Below are 13,967 nucleotides of genomic sequence, written 5' to 3' on the forward strand. Positions count from 1 at the left end.
ACTTCTGTAGATATTGATGACATGAGAAAAGAGGTTGAGGTGATGAACCATAGGCACAAGCATCCGAACATTTTGAGCTTGAAGGACATGTACGAGGATGAAAGAGCTGGCTACATTTTGAAGGAATCAGGTAAAAGAAGGCAGCTGTTTAATCAGCAAAAGGACATTACATTGAACCGAGCCGTTGCAAGAGTTAGGCGGAGTGGCGGACAATTATGAAAGTTGTGCAGGTTTAGTGTTTAGAAATGAAATGTCTTTAATCTTGTGTAAAGTTGATGCTTGCTTCAGTGCCTAATGTTTAGAGACACATATTTCATCACTGATTTTTTTTGTTTGGATAATTCACTCTGATTAGTTTTAATTTATGCTTAGTTATTTACTATGCTTAGCAGTTCATTCACGGTTTGTAAGGGTTAGATCTATTCAATGAGTAAACCTTCTTGGGACTAAATAATAGCTTGTTTGCTCCTATACTTTTAGATGTATTACAGAATGGGTGGATGTATCAAGATTTAAACCCTAATATTTCCTATTTGCAAACAAGAAGGAAACAGCTTCCCTAAAGGCTAGTAATTGTGGGCTGTCAGATGTCTTCAAACCTGGTATATCATCATTGACTTAAGTGGACTTTTTATAATGTCATTTATGGCCTATATCTATTAAAAACAATATTATCTCTGCTGCTATAAGTTATTTTCTTATTGTTTACATCCTTCTCTTCTGAGAGTTTCCAATTTGGTGGTAGGTGAGTCCTTGATGAGAATTGAGATAGTAGGAAGTCCTTAATACATGGCCCCGAGGTTCAAAGGCGCAACTATGGTCCAGAGGTTGATCTAAGGAGTGCTGGTGTTATCCTTCACATTCTGCTTTGTGCACTGTGGAGTCCCACCTTTCTGGACAGGTCTGGTACTTCGTGCATGTACATACCGCACTTATGTACCAGGACAATTTAATTTCTATAAACAGGATTAGATCATATAATTGATGCTGAACATAGTATTTGTTGCATAGTGCTTATGGGTTTGTAAGTAGCTAAAATTTGTTTTTTATAGGCTGATGTTGATGGGAATGGAGCTCTGAATTTTGGGGAGTTGTTATTTACTCTTAAGAAATCATAAATATTTGTTAGAGTACACAACTTTAAATTACTTATTTATTGCACAGTTGAGTATATAGAATAATAAGATCGGTTTTTCTATGGTGTGCCCAATAGCACACACTAAGCACTAATTTTTATGAGTTTGGTGCATTCTTATTGGTCATGTAATCATAAATATGGATGGCCCCCCTTGCATTTACACCAACTCCACCAATCAAAATCCACTAAACTCATCAAATTTAGTGCTTAATGTGTGCCCTTGGGCACACACTAGAAAGACCCTAATAAGATATCAGAAACATCATGTCACTTGTTATTTGGTATACTCCTTTTTGTTGTCATGAATGTCTTGACTATGTGATTGTAAGTTTTACAGAAGTCATCTACAAAACAGTTTCCAGGGTTAAAATAATGCTGTTATTCAATGTCTTAGTGTATATCAATATCTAGTGTTTTTTTACCATTCCAAGGCCATATCACTAAAGAAGCAAACCTATTCACCTCATTACTTTGTACTTGGCATTTCATGCACCCTGTTTAGTTTTCCTAAACAGCTGGCTATCAGATAACATCTGACCTACGCAGTACTGCAAATTATGTATATTCATATTATCTGTTCTCATTCTATGGTTCTCCTATAGTGTCAAAATATTAGACATAACATTGATAAATTGTTGTATTTGTGCCTTATTGCTTAATACACGGTCTCTACTGTGAGGGAAGCTCATGAATGTTTGAAAATCACACATATTAATCAGATAGAATAAATTGACACAGCATTTTACATTCTCTGTTCTGTTTCGCTAACTACAGTTTATGTTATTACTTATTGTTGCTACTGATTACTGTGAAGTTCCTTATGCACTTTTCCATCCTTGTTAATTACTTCTCAGTCTCCTTGCCACTCATATTTTGTGAACAGCCTTGTGCAGTATGCTGATTACTTATTTTCTAGTTTTTCTATATCAACTACGACCTTTAGTCTTCTTATAGTTTCCCTATATCATTCAGTTTCCAATTGACCAAGGAAGAACATTTATTATACTGATTGCAAATAGTATTTTATGTTTTATGCTCTAAACAATAGTATAAATTGTAAACAGACAAGGATAAAAATGAGAGTAATTTACATGAAATATGCCACTTAATGACAGCTGATTAATATAATTGATCAAATGTTAGCAATATTTAATGATATGGGTCTGAAATTGGCCCTAATAATTATTGGGTTATTTTGAGCCCGGGGCTGGTTAAAGGCCTGAGTTTAAGGCCCGGATTTTGGGTTTAACACCCAAAATTCGTAACTAGCAGATTGAGGTTATAAAAAGCCCGTTGGGCATCCATGTTTGAGAAACGTGGGCTGCCCAATCTCAAGGCTCGAGCCCCTAGCCCGGCCGGGGCCAGAACTCGAATCCTAGTCCTACTACAAGAACTCTGAAATTCGTGGATAACTATCTAGAGTCCTAGATAACCTCCAGCAGACTCAAATATCAGGGATCAGGGATCAGTCCTATCCTATCTCTGACTCAAATACCTATTTCTACTAGGACTCTAACACCAGGGATCCTACTTCTAATCAGTCTCTAACCCTGAGACATCTATATAAAGGGCTCTACCCCTCCAAAATAGAACTACGTTTTTTGACTTGATTCTTCACCCCGCTGAAGATACGTAGGCACCTCGTGAGGACCCGTCTAAGTTCCGACTCGCGAGATCAGTCAAAAAGCACGAAGCTCACCCCTCGATTTTTGATCCATAACATTTGGCGCCGTCTATGGGACGAAGACAACAACCATGGTGTCCACCAGATTACGCTCAGAAATTCATGCACCTTCAAACGGAGACAACACCGCAACCCAGGATCCACCCTTGTCTCAGGTCACCGCTGGAACCTCGAATCCCGTCACCACCACACCACCAGTCACGTTGACCCTTGCTAGCAGTGGCACAACCACCGCTGCTCAAACCTCGATTCCTATGATTTTTGGCACGCTGCCCCCTCTGACTAATGTTGTGGCCACAGCCACTGATTTTGGGACTCATTACTCAACCGTTGTGACAACCACAAGAGGATCAACATATGAGTATGTTGTTTATACGGACGACTCCTCTGAAGATTCAGAGAGGGACTATGATATTCCCCCACGAAGGAGGAGAGATGGAAATCAGGGCCGAGGCTCCCAGCACAACACTAGGCAGAACAACCCCGAGTCCCGTCGACCCACGGACCAGGAGTACGAAGCCAGGATTCGAGCTTATGAACAGGAGATAGCTCAGTTGAAAAGAGACAGGGCGGCACACCAGGCCAGGCAGCCACCGCCCGAACCTCGACATCAGATTGAAAACCCTCAGAACGCAGGTATGAATAGAATTCACTTGTTGGCTGCAGGTGATCCAGATAACCCGATCCCCCCATTCACCGAGGAGATCATGGCAGCAAGGATTTCTCGAAAGTTCAAGCTGCCCACAATTAAGGCGTATGATGGAACGGGTGACCCCGCGAATCATGTACGAACCTTCATGAATGCATTGCTGTTGCAATCAGTCACGGAGGCCATTAAGTGTCGAGCCTTTCCCCAAACCTTGAGTGGGATGGCACAACACTGGTATAGTCGACTACCCCCTAACTCTATATCCTCGTTTGGAGATTTGAGCCGAGCTTTCATAGGGCAGTTTATTGGGAGTAAGACCCACGCTAAGAGTTCAGCCTCGCTGAAGAACCTTCACCAAGGAAGGAACGAATCCCTCAGAGGCTATATGAATAGGTTCACTAAGGAGGCGCTCGAGGTCCCGGATTTAGACCAGAAAGTAGCAATGATTGCCCTACAGCAAGGAACCACGGATGATAATTTCCGCCGATCACTAGCCAAGAGGGCCCCTGAAAATATGAATGAGCTCCATGAGAGGGACGGGAAGTATATCAAGGCTGAGGAAAGCCTGAAGAAATCCCAGAATAACCAGGGACCGACCCCAAACCCAAAGAAACGTGGAAACGACACCGAGTACAACGCGGATAGTAAGTATTCAAAGACAGGGGATGGTGATAAGTCCCCAACCAAAAAGAGAGCAGGACCGAGGTTCACTGAGTATGCAAGGCTGAATGCCCCTAGGAGTCAGACCCTGATGGAAATTGAGAAAGACGAAATTGTTCGATGGTCGAAGCCTATTAGGACTGACCCCGAAAAGAGAAACAAGGACTTGTACTGCAGGTTTCATAAGGATACAGGACATAAGACCGATGATTGTCGGCAGTTGAAGGATGAGATTGAGTTTTTGATCCGGAAAGGCAAGTTGTCCAGGTATACTAGGGATACAGACAGGAATCCCCGTGACAATGACAACCGTGGAAAAGACAACGATGATAGGAATAAGAGAAACCAGCCTAGAGGGCCTGTGATCAATGTAATATCTGGAGGACCGACCGCAGCAGGCCTATATAGTAACTCACGAAAAGCTTATGCTCGTGAAGTGATGTGCATTGTTGGAGAGCCCCCGAAGAGGGCAAAAATTGAGTTTGCTCTAACATTCGACAATTTAGATCTTGACAGAGTTAAATTTCCCCATGATGATCCTTTGGTAATCACCCCGGTGATTGGAAACTCTTCTGTAAAAAGGGTATTCGTTGACAGTGGAGCCTCAGTAGATATTTTATTTCATGATGCATATGAGAAGATGGGATATTCTGATTCGCAATTGACACCTTCAGATATGCCTATATACGGCTTTAATAACGTGGAGACAAAGATTGAAGGTATGATCCAACTACCCGTGACAATGGGCACCGAGCCTAGACAAGCCACATGTATGCTGAATTTTTTGGTCGTTAAGGCTTCATCAACCTACAATGCTATCCTTGGGAGGACTGGGATACATGCTTTTAAAGCAATCCCATCCACCTACCACTTGAAGATCAAATTCTCTACCAAGAACGGAGTGGGAGAAGAAATAGGAGATCAAAAAATGGCTAAAAGTTGTTATGTGGGGGCTCTGAAATCTGGAGGAACCGGGGGGCAGGTTCTCCCAATTGAGGACTTGGATGTCCGAGGAGAAGAGGAAAGGAGAGGCAAGCCTGCTGAGGACTTGGTTCCCATCTCCCTATATCCAGATGAGACCGAGAAGGTGACCTATGTAGGGGCGTCGCTCCCCGAGGATATGAAATCTGAATTTGTAAAATTCTTGAGGAACAATCGGGATGTGTTTGCTTGGACCGCTGCTGATATGCCAGGGATTGATCCCCTCTTTATGACACACACGCTTAATGTGAACCTAGAAAGAAAACCCGTGAAACAAAAGAAGAGAAGTTTTGCCCCTGAGAGGCAAGAAGCCATAAAACAGGAGGTTGATAAGCTTTTGGAAGCAGGTTTTATAGAGGAAATCCAATTCCCAGAATGGCTAGCCAACCCCGTCATGGTCAAGAAAGCTAATGGGAAGTGGAGGATGTGTGTAGACTTCACAGATTTGAATGATGCTTGTCCTAAGGACTGTTTTCCTCTCCCAAGAATAGATACTCTGATCGATGCTACAGCTGGGCACGAGATGTTGAGCTTTATGGATGGCTTTGGTGGATACAACCAGATCCGAATGAATAAGGACGACATTCCTAAGGTATCATTCATCACTGATTTTGGTATCTTTTGTTATTTGGTTATGGCGTTTGGTTTAAAGAATGCAGGAGCCACATATCAACGCCTAGCAAATAAGATGTTCAAACATCTGATTGGAAAAACCATGGAGGTCTATGTTGATGATATGCTAGTGAAGAGCTTGAACAAAGCTGATCACCTTGAGCACCTGAGAGAGGCTTTTGAAGTCCTGAGAACACATAAGATGATGTTGAATCCAGCCAAGTGTGCCTTTGGAGTTGGGTCTGGAAAATTTTTGGGTCTGATGGTCTCAAAACGTGGGATTGAGGCCAACCCCGACAAGATAAAGGCCATCCTTGATATGGAACCGCCCAAGTCTATAAAGGATGTTCAAAAGTTGACAGGAAGAATCGCGGCACTAGGACGTTTCATCTCGAAGTCCGGGGATAAGTGCTTGCCCTTCTTTAAGGCTTTGAAAAAAGTTAAAGATTTTCAATGGACAAGTGAGATCCAAGAGGCCTTTGAGCAGTTGAAGAAGTATATGGCAGAGCCACCACTCTTATCAAAGCCCGTAGATGGAGAAACATTATATGTCTACTTGGCTGTCTCTTAGAAAGCACTGAGTGCGGTCTTGGTTCGTGAGGATCGAAAAATCCAAAAACCCGTCTACTATGTTAATAAGATTTTGCATGGAGCAGAGCTCAACTATTCTGTGATTGAGAAGTTTGCCTTAGCCATGATTACAGCTTCAAGAAAGCTGAGGCCTTACTTCCGGGCTCACAAAATTGAAGTCTTGACAGACCAGCCCCTTAGGAACATAATGCATAGCCCGAAGGCTAGTGGGAGATTAATCAAATGGGCAGTAGAGCTCGGGGAATTTGAAATTCGATACAAACCACGGGTGGCAATCAAGGCTCAAGCTCTAGCTGACTTCCTCGTTGAATGCACCATTGACAACAAGGAAGTCGGGGGGCAGGAGAGTAAGGTAGAGAAACCCAAAGAAGAGGAGAAACCTAAAGAGTATTGGTTACTATTTTTTGACGGAGCTTCAAAAACAAAAAATAGTGGGGCAGGGCTGGTGCTCCGAAGCCCGGATGGGTTCACGGTCGAGTACGCGATCAAGTTAGACTTTCCAACTACCAACAACGAAGCTGAGTATGAGGCCCTTATAGCTGGATTGGGATTGGCGAGAACCCTGAGGGTTAAAAACCTGAAAGTCTATGGGGACTCTGTTAGGTCCAATCAGACGTAGAAGGGGGGGGTTGAATACGTCTTACCAATTTTCTTCGATTTAATTTAATTGCGGATAATCTTTGTTTCAGTCCATGTTAAATCAATCGTAAATAAATAACTCCAGCAAGTCGGGGAATATTCTTGTATTAGAAATAATCCTCGGGTGCTACAAATTCCAACACAAGTGTCGGCTGCAGAGACTACAATCACTCTATTACAAACTCTCGATAAATACGATCTTCTAATTGAACTCTCGAGAACGTGTATAGTGTGTGCACTTACAAAGTGTGTAGTTGTTTTCAAATGAAAACATCAAGCTCTATTTATAGGCTTCTCAAAATCTAACCATGGTTAACGAGTTCGTCCTGGACGACTTGAGTTCGTCCTGGACGGATTCGTTTTATAAAAATAAAACTAACTCCATATTATCAAAGTTGCGCCCTGAAGTGTATGGTCAAAGTTGGCGCTTGGTCAAACCTTGCGCCAACAATCAGTACTGTGATGCACTGTATGATGACTTAGAAATAAATCTAAGTAACAAAGTCTCTTCAGTCAAAGCTTGCGCTTTGACTTGAAGTTGCGCCAACAAGTCCCATACAGTGTCCACTGTATATATCACTTGGTTTCTTCATGATGCAAAGTTGCGCTCAGGGGAGTCAAATGGGAGGCGCAACATTTGACTAAGTCAAATGTTGCGCTCCAATCCTTTGTACAGAGTGCAATGCCTTAGAGGTATTTCAGGGGTGATCCATGGCGCAGGTTTTGACTATTTTAGTCAAACCTTGCGCTCCAATACACATATATCTTTTGCCTTAGAGAAAAACAAATACTCCAAGTGCAAAGTATAAGTGTCGCAAGTTTTGACCAAAGTCAAACAGATTAGTAATTTAAGATATATATATGTATATATATATTATTAATTGTTTTATGAATTACTTGAATAATTGTAGATTCAAGTAATTTCCAATTAATAATATATTTACATATATATAGATAAATTCAAATTTAATCTTTTGTTGATGCAGCTTTAATTGACTTGATCAATTAATCCGTTGATTGAATCCACTGAATATTTTCGTACGTCCTGACGTCCTGTGCACTGGTCTGGTTCACGAACGACTCGAACTAAAATGATTCCTTGAATTCTTTGCTTGATAATATACTTGATCAGTCATTCCGGGTTAGATGTTGCTTCGATAAATTTGATTATAAATAATCAAATTAAATATACTGGAATCTTCTGGTTTTTGATACTTGATTTTCAGGCAATCTTGATAGCAGACACATTGAACTTTATTCTTCACTGAGGCTTGAACATATTAATGAACTTCTTTCAGTGGACGGATGCTCGTCTCAGATATCTTGATTGTCTTTGACTGTTCGTATCGAATCTCCAACCTGTAGATTCCTGTATTATACTTACGTATTGTTTCCTGTCTTTCGTTGTGTTGAGTTATCGTAATTACAGTTACGTTACATTATGCTTTACAATCTCCCCCTATTTGATTGTTAGAGTTCGACAAGCAAATCCTTTAAGAGGATAACTCAACTGACACAATGAAAAAGCATACTAATTTAAACAGGAAATAATACTAAGTACAGTCTGGATTATATCTTACAATTTCCAGAATTCAAAAGTAAATACAAGCAGCCATTGTTCCTCTAGCCTGAACTAATCTTTCCTTGGTTTCTTGGCTCTTGCATTAATCAGCTTCTGCTCTGCTTTCCTCTTTGCAGCTTCCTCCTCTTTCTTTTGAGTGAGCTTGCTCTCAATTTCTTCAATCCTAGCAGTGATGGTACTCAGTGCTACTTGCTCCAGTGTGTTCTCAGGTGGAGGTTGCTCTAGATTCTTCTTCATCTTCTCTAATGTCTGGACATGAACCATTTTCTTCAACTTCTTAAAGGTGACATTCATCTCCATCCCTTCAATTTTCATGATGATTCTTGATGGATGAGCACGAACCCTTGAAGTGTTATGGACAGTCTCTACAGCTTTTCTTATCTCCAGAAGATCAATTAAATCTTTGAGCACACTCTTATCTTCTTTCACAACTGATAACTTGACAGCAGCAACAGCACGAATGATTCTTTTGGAAGAGAACTTTCCAATTTCTGTCAGAGGTATAGCAGTGGCCTCAGAGTCTTTCTTCTTCTTGAATATCACAGAGGTAGGATTGTAGGTTACAACAGGTGCTTTTGGATCTTCAGGAATTTCAGGATTGAGTGGAGGCAGTGGATATGGTGGTTGACGATTGATGGCTGATAAGTCTAAATCTCTCAGAGCAGCAAAGTTCAGACGATAAGCATATAACAATTCAGCAGTTAGTCTTCCCTTGCTAGTCCTTGAGCACTTCTCCCTGACTTGAGCTTCCAGATATTTCAGTATACGAGGATTGTATGTTGATAGTGCTTCATCAGTGAGTCCAATACTCTGAATCATACCATCCTTGAAATACTTAATAACTGAGGGCTTGTCATGAATTTCAACTCCAATATCAGTGATCCATTCTTCCACCATATCTCTAAATACTTCATTATGCTTTCTGCCGGTAGAGATGATCTTATTTCTTACCACAAACAACTCAGTTAGGGATAGATCTCTGAGAAACTGGCTTGACACATGCTTGAGTCCATGGCCTTCTCTTTGTAGCTCAAATGACATGTTTACCATCCATCCTCTTCTGGGAAGAACAGCAATAGACACAGTAGAAATGATATCATTTAATACCTCGTGATAATCATGTAAATCTTGGTAGTTGTTCCTGAAGGAGTCAAAGATATCTTTTACTTCGTCATCATCATTATCTTGAGTGACCTCTGGAAAGTCAAACACTGACCTAGCAGCATCCCACTCATCTCCTTCTTTGTGTAGATTGGCAAGTCTCCTTTCCCTTCGAATCCGTCTTTGATTTTCTAACTTCTCCCTTGCTCTCCTTTGCTCAGCATAATCCTTAGAAACTTCAACAATGTCTTGTGGATTTGCAATTTCAAATTCTTGAGGAGGGAAGATGTCATTATGATATGCAAGTTCATCAGCAAAGACTTCATTGTCTGGGATTTCTCCTTCCTCCAGATCATCATTCTCAGCACCAACCATCCTTATCACCCTGTCATCCACAAACTCAGGGATGTATTCATCATGAGTGTAACTGAATTGATGCCTAAGAGCAGAATCAATCAGTTCTTCAGACACCCCTGTTATCACCCTTTTTCCCTTTGCTTTTTCTGCTGCTCTCTCCCCCTCAGTTGAGTAATCCTCTCTGGAAGGTTGAGATGCCAGCAACTTAGCCTCCAGGGCAGCCAACCTTTGCTCCATTGTTGATTTTAATTCTACCAACTCCTCCCGTAGAACAAGATTCTCAGCTTCTAAGTGTTGAACTTTGAATTTCAGAGCTTCAAATTCTGTCACAGATACAGTTGGAATGGCAGATTCAATTGTAGGTTGGGATGTGGGGTTCTCACTAGTACGTTCTGCAGGTGTTTCTCTCATTTCACTCAAAGCTAGAACACTCAGTGGGTCAGAGGGTTTCTGTATAGCAAGTTCTGTTGGTGTTTCCCTCTCACTCAAAGAAGTTCCAGCATCTGTTGATGTACCTGCAAGTGAAATCTTCTTAGCCTCTTCTAGAGAGGTCACAGAAGGTGCAATGAAGGTTCGTAAGCCTTCGTCCTCGGTTTCCTCGTCAGATGAATCTGAGTCATAAGAAACAAGTTGCCGACCACTTGAAAGTGGTGAGTCCTTTGAAGGATCCTGAGTTGGAATCTCAGGGTGGGTAGACACAGGGCTCGAAGGATGTGATCCTTGAATTGGCGAAGCACCCTGGTTTCCCACAACTGCCTTTGACGGCGAAAGACTTTGTGACAAGTCCTCTGTAACTGGCACACTTCCTGATACGAAGGGCTCAGAAACAGATTGCCGTTCACCTTCGAGAGGTGAAGAGTCCTTTGAAGGATCTGGGAATGTTCCTCCCAGGGGGGTAGACAAGGATGTAGAATGTGGCAATTCATCCAAGTTTCCCCCAGAAGCCTGTGAAGGCAATTGACCCTGAAAAGGATCAGAAACAACAGTGTCTATCCCTGACATGGACGACAAAGTGTTCGCAACCGTCAATTCTTCAACTGTGTGTGCAACCTCACTGTGCATTGGAATAGTATTTGGCTGAGGTGGTGAAGAAATAGACATATCTGCAGTTGTCTCAGGTTCTATTCTCCTTTCTTGACTAGGAGACAGAGCTGCAGTTTCAGAAACAATCTCCTTATGTGGTGCAGCTAAGGCACTTTCTCCCTCGCTCTCAATTATTTGAAGTGGTTGGCTGAGGGGTTGAGATATTTCTGCTTCAAGTGTTTGGGAAGTGGTGCCTTGGTTATGAATTTGGGGGATTTCAAATTCACTGGCACGTGTGAGAGGTGGTGAAAGCTGATTGGAATCCAAAAGATTATGAACCCAATCAGGTGCATCAAAGGACAAGTTGTCAGAGTCAGAAGGAATACCTGACTGTAGCAGTGGATTGTAAGTGTTAGAGAAAAGTTCATCAACATCCACCATTACATCAGCTGCAGTGGTTTGAATAGGAGTATTCACTTCATCTTCTGAATCAGTGGAGTTGTCTTGCAGTGAATCCTCTCCTTCAGATTGAGCATTGTCATCTGAGGATGTCTGTGCATCTTCCACTATCACCTCTTCTTGAACTTGAGAAGTTTGAGTCTCAGGAATATCAGCTTGATGAGATGACTCAGTGACTTCTTCAGCTTGTGTTTCAGGGGCCTCCTCTTCCTGAACCACAGGATCAGCAACATTTTGAATGTGTGGTGGAGGCAAGTTCTGGTTGTTTAAGAATTCTTGCATTGCCTCCGGAAGAACCACATCCTCATTGTTAGTGTAGTTCTGGTGACTCTCCAGCATAGATATCACCCTTGTGGTCATGAAGGAGCATATGACATTGTCTATATTTGGATAGACAGCTCTCTCAGCAGGAGTCAGCATTTGATTCAGAACAATCTGAAAGAACCGAGGGTAGAGAAGTACATTCCTGTTCTTTCTTAGAGAATCCTGAAAAGCTCCCATGATTAAGTGTCCCAGATTTATCCTTGTGTTCTGTGCTATTGCAATTCCTATTTCCTGGTTGAAGATAGTGATGCCATGGAACCCTCCAGTCTTTGGTGCAAATACATGAGAAATGGAATTAAAGAAGAAATTCCATTCTCGAGGTAAATGCTTGACGTACATTTTGCTTGGAAGATCACCATTCTCCCTCTGGCAATGAATAGCAAAGAAGAAATTTGTTCTTTCAGCCCTATCTGGAACAGCTTCAAAGTCCTCTGTTGGAAGTTGCAGAGCAGTGTTCAGGGTATTTTCAGTAATTGATAGTGTTCGTCCCTGAATTTGACAAGTAATACCAAGTACCTGTCCTGCATTCACAACAGAAATAGAAGACAAGAAATCTCGTAGAAGAGATTTGTTAAGATATACTGACTCTGTCATAGCAAATCTAGCAAATGAATATTCAGACATATATCGAACCCAGCGTCGATAATTCGCTTGCGTAATTAAATTATTATTTTCAACAATAGTGAAATTTGTTTTCGGAATCTCAAAATTTGCAGCCATTTTTAATTTAGAATTAAAAATGATTATAAATTTCGTTTCACGAATAAACACGAACAAATATTCACTTTATGTCACGAAAATAATTAGTTAATAACGCTCCGAAAAACCCTAATTCCAAGAATTTCAGATTTTGATGAAATTACAGTATGTTGTTCTTCTTGAAATTCTAAGAATAATGGTTTCGGTTTCGCAAATTATTGATGCTTAAAACACGTAAAAATCGAGCCTAGAAGTCCAAAGGTTCTTGAAAAAAACCCTCACGAAAAATAACGACGGATCGTTAAAGTTTTGGTATGAAAAGAAAGCTCTTGTCGAGGGGATATCAAAACTACTCTCAGAATCCTAAATGGACGAGATTTTGGTGGTGTTTTGTGGATTTGAAATCTGTCGAGTTCGAGTATTTGAAAATGGCAGAGGAGCAGTTCGTGGATGTATGTATTGCGTGTATATGTGAGAATGAGTAAAAGAAACTGCTAAGGGGTGGAGTATATACGTACATACAGTCACGAGGCGCAACTTGGTCAATTACCAAGTTGCCCTCCATGTTACTCACAGACAGATGCGCTAGGCGCGATCTTTGGAATTACAAAACTGCCCTCTATACATGACTGTATAGAGGCGCAAGTTTGGAGAACATGGAAAATTTCTAAGTCGAAATACACTCAGTCTACAGATATATACGCTCGAGGCGCAAACTTTGACTCGGTCAAAGTTTGCGCTTCAACATACAGTGCAGCAGAACTTGACTTAACCAAAAAAATATATACATACTTAGGCTAAATTCGAATGTAATTCTTTTATATATCAATTTTGTTAAATGAATTTTGATGAAATTCAAAATAATCTAACAAATTGATATCACAATTAGATTAAATAAGTTTAACTAAATTAAAATTTAGTCAACAAATATTTAATGAATTGTGCTGCAATTATTTTAATTAAGATTTAATTAATGGTTAACTTAAAATAATTTGAATTGCTCCAAATCCATTAATCAAATATAATTAAAATATGAATTAAATAATCACTAATATTCATTAATTGAATATAAGCACTTAAATAATTCAAGAGAACTAATTCTAAGTATCTACCACTTAGCATTTAATCACATAATCACATAGAATCATGCAGATCATATAAATCATGGCAAATAACTAAAACTAATTATTAGAAAATTATGTAAATTACTGGATGCACTTTGTAAATTCACAAGTCCTGAAAATATGTAAATTTTAAAACTTGTGGACTTACGAACAAATTGCAGTTATTTCTTGTCTAATTAATTAGACATATTTAACATCCCAAGTTCACCAACCAGTCTAGAGAAAGTGGATTCGTCTAGTGGTTTAGTGAAGATGTCTGCAATTTGTTGATCAGTAGGTACGAAGTGTAACTCTACTGTTCCATTCATGACATGCTCGCGAAGGAAATGATACCTGATATCAAT

At 40.6% G+C, this 13,967-nt stretch overlaps 1 protein-coding gene across 4 annotated transcripts in view; it reads left to right on the forward strand.

Moving 5' to 3' along the window:
• Positions 1-13,967, forward strand: part of LOC108193464 (pentatricopeptide repeat-containing protein At2g01860) — a 31,310-nt gene that overhangs the window by 3,280 nt on the left and 14,063 nt on the right. For 2 of the 4 annotated variants that reach the window (XR_010285739.1, XR_010285742.1), the window contains exons 2-3: positions 11-602; positions 746-1,387. The gene's annotated coding sequence lies outside the window, so the exon portion shown is untranslated. Of the gene's footprint in view, positions 1-10; positions 603-727; positions 1,388-13,967 lie in introns of those variants that run through there. The other 2 variants (XR_010285741.1, XR_010285740.1) reach the window with 2 other exon arrangements.

The sequence above is a fragment of the Daucus carota genome, chromosome 7, assembly GCF_001625215.2.
Source record: "Daucus carota subsp. sativus chromosome 7, DH1 v3.0, whole genome shotgun sequence".
Taxonomy (NCBI): domain Eukaryota; kingdom Viridiplantae; phylum Streptophyta; class Magnoliopsida; order Apiales; family Apiaceae; genus Daucus; species Daucus carota.